The following is a 23,847-nucleotide window of genomic DNA, read 5'->3' as shown; positions in this document are numbered from 1 at the left end:
ACATTACTTGCATGTTTCTAGCAGGATTTAACTCACTGCCCAAAATGTTTTAACTCACTGCTAGCATGTTTCTAGCTTGATTTATCACACAAGCAAAATGTTTTAACATACACCCAGCATGTTTCTAGCATGATTACCACACCACTGACATGGACTAACACATGCTGGCATGTTTAATTCTGATGCTAAAAAATTTTTAACAATGAAGTACACTACCAAAAGTTAATGCAGCTTTTCTCTCTCCTATCGCCTCCATCCTCATCTCTTCAGATACATGTCATCCACAAAACATCAACATTCTGCAAAAGAAAGAGAGAGAAAAAAAACAGCAGCTTTCTAATGCATCATGGGAATGGTGAAGGCGTCAGAGATTTTTTGGGAAGGAATCCGAAAAGATTTGATTTCGCAGTGAATTTAGAATGATGAATGCTGGCTGCGATGAGGAGCTGCAGGAAATAAGTAATACTGTTTTATCGAGCTGTGCCGTATTATCATTTTATATTAGATGTGATGGATGTCACAGGTGATGATGTGTCTTTATTGCTCAGGGGTTTCTCTTTCAGACCTCGGGAGACTCAGAGATGGTTGACCCACTGGAATCTTATTTCTTCTTTTTCTGTTGAGACTAAATTTCTGACTTCAACTCCTCTTAGAGCTTTCAAGAGTCTTTCAACTCGACTCAAATATTTAAACTGTACTCTAATTAATCAGACTTATGATTTTTCTGAAACTGACTTACATAATTCCCTAGACTCTCATTCGACAGAAACTTATGTATCATAAATCTGCATTAAGAAGAGACTTGGCTTATTTGTAGTTTAATCTATTTGTTATGCTAACCAATTTTTAATGTGCTAATACAAGCATTTTAAATCATTTTCATAATTTTACTAGTTTACCTAACAAGGTTATATTAGTTTTGGATTTTTCGTTAGTATTAGTTTTTATTTCGTTTTGACTTTTTGTTTTAAAAATCAGCTAGTTTTAATTAGTTTTAAGAGGGATATTTATTAGTTTTTATATGTTTAAATTGCTTAGTTTTAGTTTTTTTTTATTAGTTTCAGTATTAGTTTTAGTTTTTTTGAAAATGAATGAATGTAAGGTGCAAGATTCAAAATCATTAGAATAAATATTGTATAATAAAAACCCAACCAAAGATAGATGCTCAAATTCAAATTCAAATACAACAACCCACAAGATCGCAGTCTTAAGTAAAATATGTGTGCCACACTGCTTCTGAGGTTAGATACACAGTAGTGATGCTAAGTTCAGATCTTTAACACGAACCAGATTTTTTGTGACAATCCTCCCATGTTAGGACTCCAACATATCAAAAATATAGTCAGCATTCATAATTTGAGTCAGTTAAAACATCACCATGATCTAAAAAGTTTCTTACATTTACGTTTTGCAACCCAATTAAAGCATGATTCAGTTATTTAAATTTAACTTATTTATTGATTCACTTTCTGTTATGAAATAAACTTACGTTTCGCCAGATCCACTCATTTTATGCCCTCGCTTTACCCACGCTGCAGTTCTTCAAGTTTAGTGCAATCACAGCAGGCTGTCATGAACTGTTTGTGTTCTGTTCACTGAATCATGCATGTGCAGTATTATCGGTTCACCACTTGTATGTTGTTCTAATAACTGAAAACCTCAGTATATATTAGCTGCGTCCTGGATGGCACACTATACACTATCCACTTATGCGCTATGTTTTTATGCACTTACACACTCAACAGCATAGTATATATATATGTAGTGCTGTTCCAAATAGAACACTAATGTTTTATTTTACTAAGCGGAAATTCAAACTGTTTCCCTGATGATGTTTAACGGTTGCCAAATTAGTGAAATAAGTGACCAAACTACCAAATAATAGCTGACATGAGTATAACCACATTTACAATCGGGAGGCTGTAAAATCACTCTTGTTGGAGAATACTGCCTTCACAATCCAAAATAAATAAAGTTTTCCAACACGAGCACCGGAAAGCTCCGCCACTTCCGCTGCATGGGTAAAGCTGCTGCCGTTGAGTGCGTGAAGTGTCCAACATTCCACACTTCATATTACCGGCTGAATAAGTGCATCATCTGGCTAATTAAAGTGCACTCATTATTTTTTGAGTTTTCAGTGTGAATGCACTACTTACACTATTTATACTACAAAATGGCGTAGAATAGTGTATAAGTGTGCGATTTGGGACACACCTATTGTTTTATTTAGAGTCAGAGGGGGGTATTAAACATGTTAAAAAGTAAGTTGTTTGTGGATAAGTGCTTAACGTTACTGGAGACGTGAATCGTTTCAAATGATTCAGTTCGATTTGGTGAACTGGTGCAACTGGTTCACTGAGAAGATATGGTTAAAAAGAACGATTCGTTCACGATCGCGACCACTAATACATATATAAAACTCGTTATTGGGCACAAATAGTGGGTACATTTTCATTTCAAAGCTTCACTCGTTAACACTTTGTCTTATTTTTTTAAATTCTGAATGAATTAGTCATTTGAATAAATCTTTTGAACAAATGATTCAATTAATTACACAGTTCATTTTTTAACGAATTCGGTGATTTGAACAATTGTTTTATGAGAATAAACTAATCAAGATGCTGCCTTTAGCACAATATGTTCATAATCAATCCATATAGATGACCTAAAACTAACAGACATCTACAAGACAGACAACCTATTGATGATCAGTCTTATAAGCCACAATTTCTTTAACAGAGAGCATAAAATGGCAGGGGCAAAGAATAATAATCATGCAAGTTATGAATATTTATGCATAATTCATTTAAATATGATGAACATTCCATTATCGCACTTCGGCTGCTATTATCAGGCATTATGCTCCATAAAATGAAGAACTCAAGGCCACAAATATACAAATTAATTGTTTAAATGAGTGAACAAAAGCTACAGAGAAAATGAGAGTGAGAAAAGAGTGTACTCTGACCTAATTTCACTTGACGCATGCTGGATATGACTGGTTAGGATTGAATTAAGTCAAGTATTTGTAAAAGAAGCTCTGTTCACAGTTGGTAAGAGATGAGACATTCTTGACATTTTTATCAAAATATTTTGCTGGATTTTAGCAACAATTCTCATCAAGAGATCGCACTAATATCTCAAATTGCACTCAAATTTGTAGCATGTTTCCTACATTAGATTTAACATACTGCTAACATACCATTAGCATGTTTTTGCTATGATTTACTGCTTGCATAAGTTAAGATACTATTAGCATGTTTAGCCATGGTTTAGCACACTGCTAGCATGGATTAGGCGCCATTAGGATGTTTTACCAAGTTTTAGCACATTGCTACCATCACTTAGCATTTTAATGCTATATTTCTAGCATGACTATTAACATGTTTTAGCACACTGGGTGTCTTTTCACATCAGGGTGTTTTTAACACACTGCTTACATGATCTAACAAATTGTTAGCATGTTTTTAATTCATGTTTAATTACACTACTAACATCATTTAACAATATCGGCATGTTTATATAATGAACACTAAAAGCATGTTTCAACACACTGCTAGTATGATTGATGTAACACAATGCTAGCATGTTTATAGCATGATTTAACACATTTCTAGGAAACATTTCTTGGAAACATGTCTAGGAAACATGAATAATTTTTTTTTGCACATTGCTTCCATCACTTCCATCACATTCACCGCATTTTTAATACTATGTTTCTAGCATGACTACTAACATGTTTTAGCACACTGTCAGCATGTTTTTAACATCATTTAAGACACTGCTTACATGATCTAACAAATTGTTAGAATGTTTTTAATTTGTGTTTTAAAAACCTACTAACATAATTTACCACAATATCAGCATGTTTATATAATGCACACTAATAGCATGTTTCATCCCACTGCCAGCATGATTGATATAACACAATGCTAGCATGTTTATAAAATGATTTAACACATTTCTAGGAAACATGTCTAGGAAACGAATCAGTTTTAGCACATTGCTAACATCACTTAGGATTTTAATGCTATGTTTCTAGCATGACTACTTACATGTTTTAGCACACTGTCAGCATGTTTTCAGCATTATTTAACACACTGCTTACATGATCTAACAAATTGCTAGCATGTTTTCAATTCATGTTTTAATAAACTACCAACATCATTTAACACAATTTTGGCATGTTTATATAATCCACACTAATAGCATGTTTCAACCCACTGCCAGTATGATTGATATAACACAATGCTAGAATTTTTATAGCATGATTTAACACATTTCAAGGAAACATTTCTTGAAAACATGTCTAGGAAACATGAAACAGTTTTAGCACATTGTTACCATCACTTAGCATTTCATGTTGTTTCTAGCAGGACTACTAGCATGTCTAGCATGTGAACATAATTTAACACACTGCTTACATTATCTAACAAATTGCTAGCATGTTTCTAATTGATGTTTTAGTACACCGCTAACATCATTTAACAAAATATTGGCTTGTTTATATCATCCAAACTAATAGCATGTTAGCACATTGCTAGCATATTTCAACCCATTGCAAGCATAATTGATGTAACACATTGCTAGCATGTTTCAAACATGATTATATTACACCACACTGCTTTTGTTTTAGCACATGGCAAGCAAGATTTAGCACATCAATGCTTTGGAACATTGTATACAACAGTTTCCATGTTTTAGCATATGATATGATGTTTTCTAACTTTGTTTTATGCATTAACAGTTTAATCATGTTTTAAACAAATATATGAACTTTTGTTTGTGTGCTTAACCTCATATAACCTTGCACCATAACAGCTGTGTGACTGATAACCAGGCCACGTCATAAAAAGGAAAAGTTAAATTCTGAGAACTTGCTCTCAGCAAAATGTAACTCTTTCTTTAACAGGAATGTAGAGGAAAAGAACACTGATGGGAAGGGTCCAGGCTTACTCTCTTGTGTGCTCTGTTATGTGTGTGCGTAACTTTTTCTGTGCAGAATACCAGAATTTCCCAAACTGCCAGAAAAACCTGTTGAGGGCTCTTCTGTCTGACATCTAGGTGATAGGTGGCCTACCATTGGTTGAGAAAGCAGATGAAGCAGATGAATAGTGTGAATGCGTGGAAAAGGTGCTTCAGATTGCCCGATCACCCGATTGAATGGTGTTCAATTGCCCAGAGCTCTGAAAACTTTATTCACTTGATATAAAAAAAGCTTGAATTCATCTGATGCCTCTGACCGATTTTTAAACACAGGGAGGACTTGGGGAAAGTCCAACAACTGCTACCATGATTTACCATGCTAATGTGTAACATGTTTTAACAGACTGCTAATGTGTTTCTAACATTATTAGGTACCATGGTTATTATAGTTAATGAGAACGAATGAAAAAAATTAAAACTAGAATTAAAAAAACATTTTCGTTAACTAAAACCAACTAAAACATTATGTGTACATACGAAGCTAACTGAAACTAACTAAAATTATAGCAAAAACATCCTTCGTTTTTGTCTTTGTAAATGTATTAAATACAGTCTGTAAGCATTTTAGAAGTAAATCTATTTACTTCGCGCTGCCAGGTGTTTGATACAGTACGTACGGCACCTCAGAGTCTGTAATCCTGATGTCTATTGGCCAGATCAAGCCAGTGCTCCTCCAGTCGGGCCTCGCTGTTGTTCCCACGACAAAAATAATGGCTGGACATGACAGCAGCACAGTGACAACATTAAATACGACTCGAGCAAGAACTTAAAAGTATAAATTTATCCGGGCCACACAATAACTTTTCCCTAGGCCCAAGTACCGCAAAGAATGACGATCCTGAAGTGGCCCATAACTGGATTAAAGACAAGGGCCACACATGGGCCATAACCGGCCTGAATCTCAGCCAATTTATTACCCTTAACCTCATAGCCAGCGCCTGAGGCGCTGTTTTTCCACATGTCAATGTTTACATCGCTTTACCATGGTTTTTACACGTGAAAACAGCGTCTTTGTAGTAAAAGGAAAGTCTATGTCTGGCCCTGAACTAGGCCAAAACAGGTTTATTATTAGTAACGATTCTTAGCTATAGGTTAACCATAGCAACACCACCATTTAATCAGAAACCTCAAAAACTGAGCCATAACTCAACCTAATGTTACCTAAACAATGTGAACAATCGCTACACTGATCTGGGCCACACACCTCCCATCCACAATTGGTCCAAATGTAGTTTGCTGTCATGCATGCAGTGCCATCATTGCCATGCATGGCCCATAATCGGCTGACATTATGCATGCCAGTGCCGGCAACAAGCCAGCAGTGCCATAATGAGGCCACATTTGGGCCAGGTCCGTTTGCTATGTGGGAGCTTTATTCAAAGAATAAGCAATGGCTTTTGCTCAGCTGTAAATAATGTCTACTTTAGCTGTAAATCCATGACAGAAGAAGTATTGAGACTTTCCATGGTTGTTTTGTATTATTAATTTAGTTTTTTATTTTTTTTTATTTTGAATGACATTGAACTGTTGTTTAAACGCAATATCACACAAGAAGCATTGAAATGTTGCTCTATATCAGCACTGCTGTGATTCTCTACAAATGGATAACAGAAGTGCTGATATACAGCCATATTGCAGTGCTAATAATTTGATATTGCTCATATAATACATTTACTGTACCTACCAGACCGAGTTCTTAGGTGTTCCTATTGTTCCTTAGTCAAAAGAGGAGATCGAGCTTTGCCCATATCCACATCTAAACTATTAACATGCCACCAATCCACATTGGAACTACTGTACATCAACATTACATATTTTTTAATCAATGTTAAAAACAAATCTCTTTACTATGGCCCACGACTTGTGATGTCATTTGGGCAGTTGTGGTCTAATGATTTGGGAGTTCGACTTGTAATCGAAAGGTTGCAAATTCAATTCCTGGTCCTGACAGGAATTGAAGATTGGGGTAGTGAATGAACAACACTCTCTCCATCTTCAATACCCAGCAGAGGTGCCCCTGAGCAAGACATGCAACTCCTACTTGCTTACTGCTCCAGGTGTATGCTCACTGTGTGTGTGTTCTCATTTGAAATATGTGTGTGCATTTGGATGAGTTAAAGGAGGACCAATTTTGAGGATGGGTAAAATACCCAAATCATTCTGAGTTGTTTTAATGTTACTGTTCTTTAGAATAGGCGCCAAGTTTATCGCACACAGCAGCCCCAATGGGTTATTTACACTCACCGGCCACTTTATTAGGTACACCTTACTAGTACCGGGTTGGACCTCCTTATGCTCTATTGGATTGAGTTCTGGTGACTGTGGAGGCCATTTGAGTACAGTAAACTCATGTCATGTTCAACAAACCAGTCTGAGATGATTCACGCTTTTTGACATCATGGTGCGTTACCTTGCTGGAAGTAGTCATCAGAAGATGAGTACACTGTGGTCATACAGCGATGGACATGGTAGACAACAATACTCAGGTAGGCTGTGGTGTTGACTCAATGTTCAGTTGGTACTAATGGGCCCAAAGTGTGCCAAGAAAATATCCCCCACACCAATACACCACCACCACCAGCCTGAACCGTTGATATGAGACAGGATGGATCCATGCTTTCATATTGTTGACGCCAATTTTGACCCTACCATCCAAATGTTGCCACAGAAATGAAGACTCATCAGACCAGGCAACGTTTTACCAATCTTCTATTGCCCAATTTTGATGAACCTTTGTGAATTGCAGCCTTTCCTGTTCTTAGCTGACAGGAGTGACACCCGGTGTGGTCTTCTGCTGTTGTAGCCCATCTGACTCAAGGTTTGATGTGTGAAGTAGATGCTGACAACAGGGAGTGAGGATCCAAACGCAGGATTTATGAGCAGGATGGTCAGGCAAGCAATGGTCAACACAGGAGCAAACAGATGTATACAGGAAATCCAGAGTTGTAGTCGATAAACAGGCAGATGGACAAAAAAGCAGGCAGCAGACAGGAATAAACTAACAAAATAAAGCTAGGGTCTCACACAGCAAGGCAAAACAAGTAAAATGCAACGTAATATTCACTATACAGTTTAACAAGACTCAACAATATGTGTGTTTGAGAAGTCTATATATAGTCTGTGTAATTAGTCCTGAACAGCTTCACCTGTGTCTTTTTGCAATCATGGGGATCTAGGCCAGGTGTGTGAGTGGTGCATGACTGAATATGTAGTTCTTTTGCTGGCAGATTTGTAGTTCTCTGGCGATCTGCATGTTTACCAGCGATCTGCACAGGCTGCATTGCTGGTGATTATGACAAGTCTAGACTAGAGATCAGAACTGCTTTTACAAAACTTAAATGTTACGTTTTGCTAGTAGTTATGTATATTTGAATGTCTGAAACCCTAAAATATGTGAAACTTAATTTTAAACAAATTACAAAATTAGAAGATCACATGCTAATGATTGTCCACAGCTGGTCCTGCATTAGCCAATACATGATTCACCAAGCAGAGGATTCCTAACTCACTATACTGTAAATAACCAGAGTTTTTTTTACCTTAGTCATCTTCGTTTTGAAGAATCCAACCCCTCCCACCCCTACTCCCCCTTTTTTCTAGATAGGGCGGCCCAGTCTCACAGCAAGAATGTCACAGGTTAAAGTCCTTACTGAGCAGTCAACATTTCTGTGTGGAGTTTGCTTGTTCTCCTCGTGCTCGTGTGGGTTCCCATTGGGTTCCCCGTTTCCTCTCACAGTCCAAAAACACGCAACCTAAGTAAATTGAACATTCTAAATTGGCATCATAGCCAAACTCTTAGTAAAACTGTATTTCGATTTTTAGCTCAAACTCCCCTCTCGACCTGCTAAAGGGAGGGAGCCCAGAGCCCGAGGATCTCATGAGCTCGGGGCTCTCTCCTGAGACAGCATGCCAAACACGCTTTATAATCAATCATCAGCTAAGTGTGAACTCTTGAAATGTTATTTGTTTGAAAACACTGATAAATTGTGATTTAGGGCAAGATCTATTTCTATGCCTCAGAGCAAGCGAGAAAATTTTAATTTAGCAGTTGACGATGTGCAATCTGAACATTATAATCACACCAACTCATTTGTAACCTGAAAACATTACTACTTAAAACTCATGCTTTCTTTTAACATCTTACTTGTTAAATTTCTGACAGAAATAAGGGACAAAGTTAGATTTTAAATCCCCATGTCGTGACTAATCTGCAAATCTGCACTCGTGCTTCTTTTTTTAAGTTTGTAGCAGGAACACAGAGGCTTGGTTCCTCCACTTGCAGCTTGTTCTCTGAGCGATAAGTGCGAGACGACAGGATTACAGAATCCTGCCAGTAAAAAGAAGTCTCCTGTCATCTCGTCTTTCTTCCCTCTATGAAATGGCACAAAGCTGCGAGGACGCGATGAAAAGCAAACTTGAGAAGCCTGGAAATCCAATGTCCTTTTTCATTTGGCATGTTGCGTTTAATCACAACTGATTTCTTTTGGTTTTGAGGGTTGAGACCTTGAAAAGGATGCTTTCAGTTCTCATTGGTGCTCTGTGACCTCATATTTGTCTCCTTCGCTGCAATATAAAAAGATCACGCTTTAAATATATAGTTCACTGCCTCAAGAAATAAAAGCTCTGAAGCGATATTAAACAGTTCAGTGAAACGTTTTGTGTCTCATGGTTGATTTCCAACAGTTTTGCTTGCTGGGACTTTAATTTAATAATGTTTTTGAATTGTTTGTCACTTTCAGTTAGGGGAGAGCAGGGATGAAAATACCATTTTTCATAAAAACCTATTTTTAAAAGATATTGTTTTAGACAAAAATATATTTTGCTGTGGTTACTAACTCAGAAGAGTGGTCTATTAATATCGGGTGGTATTTTGAACAAATGTAGAACAACTTCAAAATCATTTCACGTTAAACATAATTAATTGCACATTGTTACTTTTGACCCCGTCAGTATAACAAAAGTAACACAACAATATTTGCTACTGACTTAATCTTCTTTATTTTAAAATATATCTGACTATGACCTTGTTAATGTTTACTGCAAACATATTTTAAATTTCGGCTCCATCAAATGTTTCGAACGCAATCCAACAATGCAAAATGTTACAATCTTAAAAAGATTTTAAATATTTTTATTATTATTGGCAATATGGATTAATTTTCTAAACATCTGAATCAAAACACTGAAAACTCTACTGCAGAAGTGAAAAATAAGGATTGTCTATTAGCAGTGGGACATAAATAACAGTGTTACTTTCGTCTCCACAGGAACTCTTGCCATTTAAACCGAATTTACTTTTAAACTGAAAAACTTAGTGAATTCATCATTGTACATATAAATGTTGTCTCTTGTTTGCATTGTCTTGTCTGTTGCCCTCATTATTTAATGCATGTTTTTCTAAAATTATCATGAAAGGTTTTTATTGCAGCTTTATGTGTTTGTCCAGTGTTGGGGAAAGTTACTTTTAAAGTAATGTATTACAACATTGAAAAACACCCCCCCCCCTCCAAAAAAAAAAGTTACTAGTTGCATAACTTAGTTACTTTTTATGTAAATTAGTGCGTTACATTATTTTTGAGTTACTTTTGTGTCTGAGTTACTTTTCCTTAACTTTGCTGAGGCTTGATCTCTTTCAGAACAAATAGTGTTTTTTTTTTGAGAGGAGCTCTGCAATTAACAATGCTCTGTATAATGCATTCGTATTTTCTCATTGAGTGTGTTTCAACGTGACTATGCTAATTTAAATTCAGCAATTTATTTTTTACAAGCTAAATAATGAACTAAAAAACTCGCATTTCACTTTTAGAAAAGTCACTCAAATATTATTTTCATTTTTTAAAATAATGCCTCACTGTACTCGTTACCTACTAAATTAATATTACTAAACTCATATTGCTTGTAATGCGTTACCCCCAACATTGTGTTTGTCATGACTGGTTTAAAACTACAATTAAAAGAATAGTTCACAAAAATTCTTGTTGATTACTCATTATTTCACCATTAAGGTGTTTTTTTTTTTTGTTTTTTTGCTGAAATGATTTGCTTGGTGGTTCATAAAATGCAAAACAACATCTACCAGAAACATACAATATACTGCATAAAAAAAGTCAGAGATTGCACACTTAAGGATATGTTATTGCACTAAATAAAGAAGAAACACAACTTGTAATACGGGAAAAAGGAACTGCTACAATAATTTACTTTCTGCACTTAAAAACTGAAATTTGGACATAACTGTGGGACACGGTCCCGAAATCAGCTGATATTTGACAGATGAATGTGCTGTTTTTGCCTGGAGAGCAAATGTTGTCAGGGCTTTGAGAAAATTGCTTTGTTACTTTCGTCCCAGATTACTTTCGTCCCCTCTCTTGCCTACCTTACACTGTAATAAAGTCCCAGAATTTCACAACATGTTACTGTAATTTTTCACAGTAAATTGTGTCACTTTACAGGATTTTAAGTGTTAAATTTTATGCATTAAAAAATTTATTGTGAAATTAAAGCAGGCATCATGATTACAGCAAACAATTACTGTAAAATGGCTATATCTCTTGCACGTTATTTATAGGAATTCAAACATATTTAATATTTTATTCTGCATAGAAATTAATACACATTAACATTTATGCTAGTACAGGCACTTTTTTGATATTTAGAAATATTTACAGAATTATTGTTATTATGAAGTACAGAATTTACATACAGTACCTTACTGTGAAAGTAATGCAATTATAAGCCAGTAATTTACTGTAAATTTAAGGTAAAATATTTTACAGTGTACAGTAGTGAATTTGGACAGTGGTTTGGAAAATGATTCAAGTTAAATCACAAGTTGATTTTGAACCAAATTAAAATCACGCTGTTATGCAATGTTTACCTGTATTTGAGTTGGCTGTGGGTGGTTTGTTGAGGTGTGGGCAGTCTTGAAGTTGTGGCATGTTTATTGATTTGAATTTTGACTAAGACATTGTCTCTGTACATACAGTGCTCATCATAAACAAGAACATTCACTTTTGAAACGAATATTTTTATTCATTTCACAAACTATAGACAATATGTTTTGATGCGTTTAAACAAAACTGTTTTATTATAATGATTATATTCATTAAAATGAAAGTGTGGTCACTTAAAACAGTTGATATCCTAATAACAGGCAGATCATTTCCCAGTAGGTAATACACTACCTGACAAAAGTGTTGTTGCCTATCCAGGTTTTAGAAACAGGAAATAATAACTTGACTACTAGTTGATCATTTGGGATCAGAAGTTGCTTATATGACAGACAAAGGCTCTAAATAAGATTACAATTATTTTATCAAAATAAAACATGATCATGCCTTGATTTTAAATTATTTAATTAGGACAGTTAGCTCTGACTTTGCTGAGACAAAAGTCTTGTCACTTAACAGAAATAATGTACAGTGTAGAATATAAAGTCATGGTGCAGTGGAAAAAGAATTAATATTGTGTATGACTCCCATGAGCTTGGAAGACTGCATCCATACATGCAATGACTCGAAAACCTTATGGCAATGAAAGCTTTCTTTAGAGATAGAAAGACAATATATTTAAATTGAAGTGAGTGTTGCAAAACTTTTTTATTTAATAAATTGTATATATTTTTATGGATCTTGTTTTTTTTCTCTGTATTAAAATTGTATTTGATATTTTTCCCTAACAGATTTTAAGTTGGATGTTTTTGAATTGTTGATCATTTTAAGACAGCAGATGGAGGGTGATTCTATGATTTTTAAGTTTTAAACGTTCTTAATGTATAGTTTGTCCAGTAAAGTTTGTCTTGCTGCTCATTTTGGAATTATTAAGCAATTATTTATTATTATTTATTAACATATAATATTTTTTTTCCTGTATATTATATGATATTTTACATTTTACAACAAAATAAAATTACTCATCATTTATTCTCCCTTATGTGATTTTAGACATTTACATTTAGTCATTTAGCAGACGCTTTTATCCAAAGCGACTTACAAATGAAGACAAGGAAGCAGTTTACACAACTATAAGAGCAGCAGTGAACAAGTGCTATAGACAAGTTTCAGGTGTAGACCTTTATAAGTTTCTTTCTTCTGATGAACACAAAAGAAGATATTTAGAAAAATGTTGGTTACTGGCATACATTGACTTCCATGGTCAGTGGATGCCAGCTACTGGCATTTTTCAAAATATTTTCTTATGTGTTCAGCAGTGGAACGCATCTCAAATAGGTTTTGAACAAGTGAAGTACGAGTAAATGATTTTCAGAATTGTCATTTTTGAGTAAACTATCCCTTTAAGATGGTCGGTGCACTGTCGCTTCACAGCAGGAAGGTCGCTGGTTCGAGCCTCAGCTGGGTCAGTTGGCATTTCTGTGTGGAGTTTGATGTTCTCCCTGTGTTCGTGTGGTTTTCCTCCAGGTGCTCCGGTTTCCCTCACAAGTCCAAAGACATGTGGTATAGGTTAGAATTAAGAATTGGGTTAAGTAAATTGTCCATAGTATGTGAATGAGAGTGTATGGGTGTTTCCCAGTGATGGGTTGCAGATGGAAGGGCATGTGCTGAATAAGTTGGCAGTTTATTTTGCTGTGGCGACCCCTGATTAATTAAGGGACTAAGCTGAAAAGAAAATGAATGAGTGAATGTAACCCTTTAAGATGGGTTTTCATTTGTTTTATGCAAACTTAATGTACACTCAGTGTAAGCGTGTGCATTGATTAAACAACACTTACAATATTATTCATTCATTCATTCATTCATTCATTCATTCATTCATTCATTCATTCATTCGTTTTACTTCTACTTAGTCTCTTATTTATCAGGGGTCACCACAGCGAAGTGAACCGCCAACTATTACTACACACGTAGCGGATGCCCTTCCAGCTGCAACCCAGCACTGGGAAACACCCATACACACTCATTCACACACTAAGGACAATTTTTGTTTACCTAATTCACCTACTGTATACCGCATGTCTTTGGACTGTGGGGTAAGCTGCAGCACCTGAAGGAAACCCATGTAAACATAGGGAGAACATGCATACTCTACACAGAAATGCCAACTGGCCCAGCTGGGACTCAAATCAGTTGAACCACCGTGCCGCTCACTTACAATATTATCTTTTCAAAAAAGACATATAAATACAGTATATATTTGTGATTTATTTGTTGTATACACTGCATCAACTTGATGTTCCCCTTAAATTGGATAGATCTTGTCTTTTCATCAGCGTCTTGCACTGTAACAAACTACTTTCAGCTTGACTATAGTTTAACCGACACTTTTATCCATTCACATGAGTGAACTTTCCCTCAATTTGCTTTCTGCATTTTCACAATACACCCATCAGCCTCTAAAACGTGCCTAAGAAGATGAAGATGCAACTTCTGCTTGTCAAACTCCTAGTGATTCACCACTCAAAGTGTTGTTTTTATAAAACACATCTTGACACTTCAAAGTCCTCAGTGACGTAGCTTTGTTGCACAATTCACAAGTGTGCCTCTATTTTATTCTCTCCAGCAGTTTTTCGTAATCATTCCTGCCATGAATATTGCAATGCATCACCGCTGAGTTGGACAGAGAGACGCCGGCTTCATTTCTTATTCTTTCTTTAATGTGTTTTTCTTCTCGATCTTTTGAATACTCTAGTAAAAGGATCACTTTCAAAAGAAGCGCAACACTGGGATCTTCCTCCAGGCTCCAGGTCTCTGTTTGTCTTTTTGAGCTCACAATCCCACAAGTCTCTTTTGTCATGACGGGAGGGAGCGAGTAGCCAGAAGCTCGGATCAAAAAAAAAAACAATCCAGCTTATGTACATGACTGATCTCCGCTCTGATGTTCGGTATTTATCTGGGGAATCTGATAAACCTGCCCACTACATGAACAAACATAGACTTAATGGGCGGTTAGCGTGATGTTAAGTCGGAGGAGGTTGAGGTTTAGCCTTTTTTAAATCATGTTCTTCAGGATTTCTCACATCCAGTTGCTAATGGTGGCAGATCAGAGCATATCAATAATTTGAGCTTTTCCAGAACGTGTTGGAGAGAAGCAACAGATTGGCGGCTAATTGCTGTTTCATGGAGTTGCGTCAGAGCATGAGGTCTTTAGCTGTGGAGAAATTAAAGATGCAAGTGAGAAGGAATGAGTGGAAAACGTAGATGTGAATCAGAGGATTCAGTTAACTGAATGGGCAAACGTGATGTGGAATTCCTGTAGACTCAGAACACATGTATGAAATTAGAATAAAATGTAACTGAAATCAAATCTAACAAATTCTTTAATTGAAATGGTCGTTAGCACTTTTAGTTTAAGAAACTATTTACACTCATATGTTAAAGGTGCAGCATGTAAGTTTGACACCCAGTGGTTGAACTAGGTATTGCACTCCTTGTTCAAAACACATACTTTAACTCGGCCACAACACCGCAAAAATGCCGGTTGCCAGATTTTCATCATCAACAATAGCATGCCTGGTTATCGAGCCTAAAGCCTGACTTAAACCATGTTGTAACTAAAAGCAATGGCATGCGATAGAAGGAATATTTTCCATATTAAACAGTTAACAGTTTTTGTCCTAACCAACACCTGAAATTTATATATTAAAAAAAATGGCTTCTATTTCTTGCAGCTAAACAACAGAAAAATGATAATGATCACCTCATGCACACCTCATGTGCTTTATTCAGTGTTAAATGCTAATAATTTGAGCTTGAATGCCATTTTACATGACATTGATTGCCCTACTACTGAAAGCAGCAGCAGATAGGTCACCGTAGATCTTGAAAATAAAATTAAGTGTTTGAAATTGAACTTTGGAACTGCGACTCAGTGCAAGCAAACACATATCAGTGATTCAGCCTGTACATTTATTAATGTTAAAGAAGTTTAATATGCATTAATTAGATTGTAAACCCTACTATTTTGTTGGAGTGCAGTAAGTGCACATATATTCTGTGCTTCTAAATGGCTGTATTTGAATGTTTCTGTCACGTTTCGTCTGGTGCAAACAGCCAAATTGCTTATCACTGCAAATCTCATCACTTAGTGTCTTGTTAGGACACAGGGTTGCAACGTAACCTGCTTGCTTAATGTTTAGGTTTATAATATTTATATTATTTGCTAATTTATAACCACCTAATGTGGAACTCTGAATCTGCATCTCATTTCGGAGTCTGCTACTGTTCACCGAAGGTCACATTTCAGTCATGAACACATGCTTTGAGAGCCTTTCTGAATGAATGAAATATGCTGTTTTCCACCAAGCAGCTCGTGGTGCTGAAATATAATTAGCTAAACCGGCATTGGGCGGGTTAATGAGACCAAAACAAAGACATTCCGGCATATAATGCACATTTTCAAAGCAGAATATCTGACTTAAGCATTTTTTTAGATAAACAAGAATGTTCACTTAGCATGTTTTTTTAAATATCTGCAAACATATTATGGTATTTTTATGCTTTAGAAGAGTCAAAAACTTACATACAGCACCTTTAATAGACACAATTCAAACTCATATGTTTAATAGAATTATTCACAGTCATATGTTAAGGAACTATTGCACTATTTGGGGTATTACCTGGTTTTATTAAGATATAAACTGTTTATTAGCACTTCAAAGTATGATTTTACTCTACATTCCTAATCCTAGCCAATACCTAAACTCAACTACTACCTTACTAACTAATAATAAGCAGCTAATTGGTCATGTATTGAGCCAATAACCTTAATTAATGCTTTGCTTATAGTGAGAATTGTACCTTAAAACAAAGTGTAATTTAACTCTGTAATTTAACACTGTAATTTAATATATAATTCACTCTAGTAACAAACCATTAACTAAGACTTTTAGCTCAATAAAAAAAGTAGTTAGCTGCTTATTAGCATTGTTGCTAACTTGGCAACTTTGTCACTATATTTAGCGACTTTTCAGACCCCTCTAGCGACAAACTTTCAAAAAAGTGACTAGTGACAAATCTAGCAACTGTTATTGGAGATTTTTTTTACAGACTCTCATGTGTCCGTACTGTACCAGTCCCACTCTTCTCAACGAGCAGCGGGTGATGCGGTCGGCCCCTTTTTTTGATTAAATCTGTATTTAATCGATACATAATGGAACCTTGTGTAATTAATTAATGTGAAGAGTACTTAAATTTTTTTTTTCAGTACAAAACAAGTTCATAGATGTTCAATATGACCCCCTTCAGACACTCGAGTGACATCAACCTGATACTCGAACTGGTTCCACACTCTCTGTAGCATCTCGGGCGTTGCAGTTTTGATAGCTGCAGTTATTCCTTCTTTTAGTTCCTCAATGTGAAACTTAAATCGATGACAGAAAGAGTTTAGCTCTCCTTTTCTTCTTTGCAGAGTTCTCGATTATCAAAGTTGTGGTATTCTTTTTGAATCACCCTTTACAGTAAGCTGTTTAGCTAAACTTCCACACACAACTTTCGTTTCGGCCAATCAAAGATCAATATCAGGGAGCTGCCAGTGACATTCACCCCAGCCTCTCTTGCTTTGCTAGCCGATATTCTCAGTCCTCCTAGCACTGCGTCCTTACTGCAGAGACGTGGGCTGAACTGTCATCCTCATTAGCCAAAATGATGCAGCATCTGTTTCAGGACTTGGAGTAAACTCTTGTTCTTTTATTTTTTGTACGTCTGTTCCTATTGTTTACTTTGTACAGTGCAACAGTTTGAGCATGGTATACAAGACAAAGACTCATGAGAAACAATAAAGAGATCAAGCAACTGTAAAGGTAAGGAGAGTGAGAGAAAGACACAAAACAGTATTGTTGGGAATATTCCCCCAATTTTTCTTTAACAGAGAGATTTTTTTCAACACATTTCTAAACAGTTTTAATAACTCAACTTTGCCATGATGAGAGTAAACAATATTTTACTAGATACTTTTAAGACACGTCTGTACAGCTTAAAGTTACATTTAAAAGCTTAACTACAGTAGGTTAATTAGGTTAACTAGGCAGGTAAGGGTAATTAGGCAAGTTATTGTATAATGATGGTTTGTTCAGTAGACTATCGAGAAAAAAAAAAAAAAAAAGCTTAAAGGGGATAATAATATTGACCTTAAAATGTTTTTAAAAAAATTAAAAACTGCTTTTACTCTAGCCAAAATGAAACAAATAAGACTTTCTCCAGTAGAAAAATTATTATTAGACATACTGTGAAAATGTCCTTGCTCTGTTGAACATCATTTGAGAAATATAAAAAATAAATAAATAAAATCCAAAGGGGTTTAATAATTCTGATTTCAACTGTATGCATTATACAGTTAAACATTGTACATTCATCATGTGTATCTCCTGTTCAAAGGTGCTTTGGATTGATATCTGGTGACTGTCGAGGTCATTTGAGTTTTGTGAACTCATTATCATGTTCAAGAAACCAGTTTGAGATTATTTGTGATGCTGTTGGAAGAAGCATCAGAAGATTACTGTGGTCAGAAATTATGCACATGGTCAGCAACAATACTGTGTGGTGTTTAAATGATACACCACCAGCAGGCTGAACTGTTGATATAAAGCAAGATTGATCAATGCCTTTATGATGTTTGGGCCAAATTCTTACTCTCCCTTCTGAATGACACAGCAGAAATTGATACTCATCAGACCAGCATTGCTTTTATTATTACATTGCTCAGTTTTTGTTGTGCTCAAGTGATTTGAAGACTTAGTTTGCTGTTTTTAGTTGATTGTAGTGCTTCTTTGTCTTCATCTTCTTCTTATCCTTCTCCTCCTACTTCCTCTGTTGCTGAAGCTCATCTGCGTCAAGGTTTGACATGTTGTGTGTTCAGAGATGCTCCTAACTTGGAAGAATGTTCTTGAAAGACCACAAGAACACAGAAAGGCTTCCTGTGAGAAATGAAGTGATCTTCTTGTTGATAACATGACCTTCACATGTTTTAACAGAAAATTATTTAAACATAACAACATTATATATAATGTTTATAAAAGCCTTACAAAAATACTTTGCATGAAACAAATAAAACAGATTTGAATATGAATTTCAGCAAATAAACACATTTGCATGTGTTTATACCTTTATTAAAAGATGCACAATAAAGTTTACTTTCACTTTCTCATTTTGGGAAACTCCTAAGATACATAAGGTAGATCTCTGAACTGTAAATAGTAGGGAATATAAAATGTTGTCTTTCCCTCATCCTTTATTCAGTCACAATTACTTCTGGAACTTTGAGCGAGTGTGCTGTGCTCAAATCTGCATTTGGTCCATTCTTAAATCAAGAATTAAGATCAAGAATGCATCAGGGCTCTGTCATGGGTTCTCTGTTCTTGTGGTCATGAGAATTGAACTTTTGGTAATGATGATGATGTTACATGAAAACACAAGAATGCAAGATCACTTAAGAACACATATTAAGAAGCAGCTCAAGTCTACTTGCCATAATACATTGAGCTGCTGACTTGTGAATGGTTCAGCCATCTAGTTTTTTCATTTTTTTTACCCTTCTAGATAGTTTTTAATACTTTTAATGTTACAAAAAAGCAAAACGTTGCTTATGTTTACATTTGAATAGTTTATTATTAAAACAAACCTTATAATAAACAGTTATTTTTTTCTATTCAGTTTAAGGAATTGTGCTTGTGTCAGATTTGCAAATAAAACTCACTAACTGAAACAGGATTGAAATTAAGCATTTTAAAGTTGCTTACAATTTGCAAACTAGCTTTAAAGCTATCTAAGCATGAACAGATCAAGTAAAGCAACAGTAAATCCAAATCATTTAGATCAACCAGATAATTTGTATCCCGGACGAGCCGCCAAATTTAATATATGTACATTTATGCATAAATATATACAGTGAACATCAAAATCTAAACTCTTTTTTAAGTTTAAATTTTAATTTATTAATTTATTCAGAAATAAATCTTCAAATTGTTCAAAATGTAAAGAAATTTTATGGCCATACAATAGCTAAGGTGCTAAGGGGGCTCGTCCGGGATGAGAGAACAGCAATGACTGTAGCACAGAGAAAGATTAAATACAACTAGAATTTCTGAAGGATGCAGCAGTCAACATTTTTAAGGTGTCACACTGATTCCTTTGAATCGATTTAATTTCTAGATTTAATCTAGAAAACAAACAAAACAGAAGAGTTGATCATTTGCATTGCCATCACACAATATTTAAAGAACATGCAACATTTTATATTTTCTCTTTCACATTAAGCATTAAATACGTTTTCAAAGGATGGTTTGTCTGATTTAAATGTCAGAAAATATATACAAAACATTGACGTACACATAAAATTTTGATGAAAAATGTGAGATAGAAATATGATGTGTGCTCTAGCTTTATTGCTCGGCCTTAATTCGCAGAGAAATAGAGTAAAATACAGTGTAAACACATGCTTTTTTAGTGGTTGAATCATTTTCCTTTTGGCAACTTTATTATGTAGCACAGAATAGGTCTGAATGCTGCTATTCTGGAAATGGCCTAGTTTTTGGTCTGTTTTTTTCTCAGGGTGGGCGGCAAACATGCATTTTAATCAGAGTTTACGAGTAAATTACACAGCAAGCCCAGAGATCAAAATGCATCCGTATTTTTCCACTGAAATCCTTTGAGCAACAAGAGTAAAAAAAAACACAGTTCTGTCAATTTTTGGATCAACCCGGTTACTTGAAAATGATGAAATCTGAAAAATGGGAAGGGTGAAATTCGTGAAGCAGTGGAAAAAAAAAGAAAAAAAGGTAAAGGAGTTTTTTTTTTAAACAAACTTTGAACTTGTTTTGTGAAATTCATGAATGTTTTTAGTGGATTCAAAACCTTACAAGTGTGTTGTAGGGAGGAGAAAACATAGAACTTGATATACTTTTTAGTAAAAGAAAAAAAAAGCTGACGGAAATGTGATGCATTGCCTTTCAGTGAAAACAAAATGCAATCATTAATATATAACAGCTTCTAAAATGCCTCATTTGTGGAGTAATTATGAAAATAATTTCCACAGTTTTCATTTTGTTTCATTTCTAATGTTTGTCAAGTGTTGCACTCAGGGGAAAACCTAGAATTAATTAGGAACCTAAGGACTGTGTTATATAAGGGTTTAGTTTTTAATAAAGTGACATAAAAGGGCCATCGCTTTTATAAAAGAATGAAAGAAGTGGGTGTATTGACGGAAAAATCCTTCAAAGATGTTTTGCTTTCATAACTGACGTATGACACTCATTATTTTCCTCATTTGGTTCCACTTAATGACAGTTTTAAGAATTACTTTCTTTAATCAGCCCTAAATTTTTAGTTGGTTGGGTTTGCTTCTGTGAATTGTTGCTGTACAAGGATTTATTTTATGTGGCCTGTTGAAATCCTATTAATTTCTTCAGGTCTGAGGGAATGATAATCTATCTATCTATCTATCTATCTATCTATCTATCTATCTATCTATCTATCTATCTATCTATCTATCTATCTATCTATCTATCTATCTATCTATCTATATATATATATATATATATATATATATATATATATATATATATATATATATACATATATATATACATATACACTCACTGGCCACTTTATTAGGGTACACCTTACTAGTACCGGGTTGAACACCCTTTTGCCTTCAGAACTGTCTTAATCCTTCGTGCCATACATACTGGACATCTGTTGTGCTTTATTGGATTGAGATCTGGTAACTGTGGAGGCCATTTGAGTATATATATATATATATATATATATATATATATATATATATATATATATATATATATATATATATATGTATATATATAAAAGGATTTTAATTAGCTAGTGATGCACCATAAACAATGTATTTAATATTCAACTATCTGTAACAAAGAGTTTTATAATTTAGATATTGACCTTCACTGTATATATTTATGCATACTTATACATACAGAAATGTGGGGGCTCGTTCGGGATACAAATTATCTAGTTGATCTAAATGATTTAGATTTAGTGTGGCTTAATTTGATCTGTTCATGCTTAAATAGCTTAGATAGTGATGCACTATAAACAATGTATTTATTAATCAAGTATTTATAACAAAGAGTTTTATAATTTAGATTTTGATCTTCATTGTAAATATTTATGCATAAATATACGTATCTAAAATTTGGGGTCTGGGATACAAATTATCTGGTTGATCTCAATGGTTTGGATTTAGTGTGGCTTCACTTGATCTGTTCATGCTTAGATAGTGAAACGGTGTATTTAACTTTTTTTTCCCCAAAATTTAAATAAAGCTGATCCAGTGTTCTTTTTTAATGGCAATTGCTGTTGTTAATTTAGTCTTTGTATATTCCCATTGTAAATAATGTGTATGTGCAAATATATATATACATTTGGAGGTTCGTCCGGGATACAAAATATCTGCTTGATCTAAATGTGAATAAATTGGGTTTTCTCCAGTTAATTGCTAAAATAAATGATTTGAACATGATTTGAATATTTGAAATTAATGTTTGAACTTGATGAAATATCAATAAATGGCTATATTAAATATATATTTTTCCATTTTGTTGTGCATGTGTCTGAATTTTAAATACATTTAATATATGAAAATGTGTGTCTGGGCTTCCAGCTTATCACTACACATCTGAAGGAAACATGGGGAACCATAGGTGGCTGATAAATATTTTATTAAGAAGCGGCAATGATTTACATATCTTCATTAATTACGAAGAGCTATAATGCGTGTTTTATGTATAGGTGTCTTAGGTTGATGGAAGGGTGAAGGGGAGCTGAAGGTGAGCAACTATAGTAACTTGCTTCAGTGTGACAATTAACACTTTTGGTTTGAGTAAAAGTGACATGCTACAACCAGTCATGTTGTTTGTTTCATTGTTGTTTTATCTCAATGTTTCATGAACCTTTCATGATTCTGAAACAACTCCTGTGTGAAATCTATGTAAATCCCAAAGCATACCTTCCATGCTACAATCTACAATGTTTAATTGGACCATGCACAGAGCCCAGGGGAACCCCTTAAATCTTGATTAGAAGCCATGGCCCTCTAGGTAGCATTTTATTGTCGAAATCATTAGTATACTGATATACATCTCCTTCCCAATGAAGGGAGATTCCTAAACTGTTTTGATTGCCAAATTTTATGATGCACTTACATTTAGCAAGCGCAAAATGTATTTGCATTCCACCCAAACCCCATACATCAACACCGCACTGCTTTACTTATTAGGAATAATGTTATGAAGTTGATGCATTGTATCGAGTATTACAATCATCCCTTAACCACTGCTGTATTACATGGAGAGATCAACTCGGCATTGCTGTGATTAATTATAGCAGAATTCCAATATGGGAAAAGAGAGAAGTAATTCCGTTCAATTCCCAAAAGCATTTTAGTGAGTGTGTATGAGTGTGTGAGCGGATAAAACTATAAAAAGAGTGATCAAGAGTAAAAAAAAAAGACTAAAGGGCAAGTAGCGCGAATGTAAGAATCGAGGAGAAGGCAGATGAAGTGATGTCGGGAAAGATGAGGAGTTATAAATATTGATTACCGTTCTTGCACCGATCCAAAGACATGACAAGGTAGCACTCAGATGCAGAGGTGTTCTTTGGCGGGAGTGCGAACAACTCGTTTGTTCCCCGGCTCTTTTTTTCAACTCCCTCACTCGCTCTGTCATTCTGACAGATGCCGCCTTGCCTGAGAGCGCCACAACTTTCCTCAGCTAGGATGGGGATGTAACGTGTAGAGAGGTAGAGACTGAGAAATTGCCTTTTCTTGTTTCGTCTCCCTGCCTTTTGTGGAGTGGCGGACTGCTCCTAGGAGTGCCATGTGACTACTTCTATAGTGCTTTGGAGCTATTTTCCCCCCCTCTCCCTCTCTTTTTTTTCTTTT

General features: G+C 35.1%; 1 protein-coding gene across 1 annotated transcript in view; it reads left to right on the top strand.

Annotated features, from left to right (window-relative positions):
* Positions 1-23,847, top strand: part of grip2b (glutamate receptor interacting protein 2b) — a 258,941-nt gene that overhangs the window by 5,623 nt on the left and 229,471 nt on the right. The window lies entirely within an intron of this gene.

This window comes from Danio aesculapii, chromosome 22 (genome assembly GCF_903798145.1).
Source record: "Danio aesculapii chromosome 22, fDanAes4.1, whole genome shotgun sequence".
In the NCBI taxonomy this organism is placed as follows: Eukaryota; Metazoa; Chordata; class Actinopteri; order Cypriniformes; family Danionidae; genus Danio; species Danio aesculapii.
This window is presented reverse-complemented; position numbering and strand designations above follow the sequence as displayed.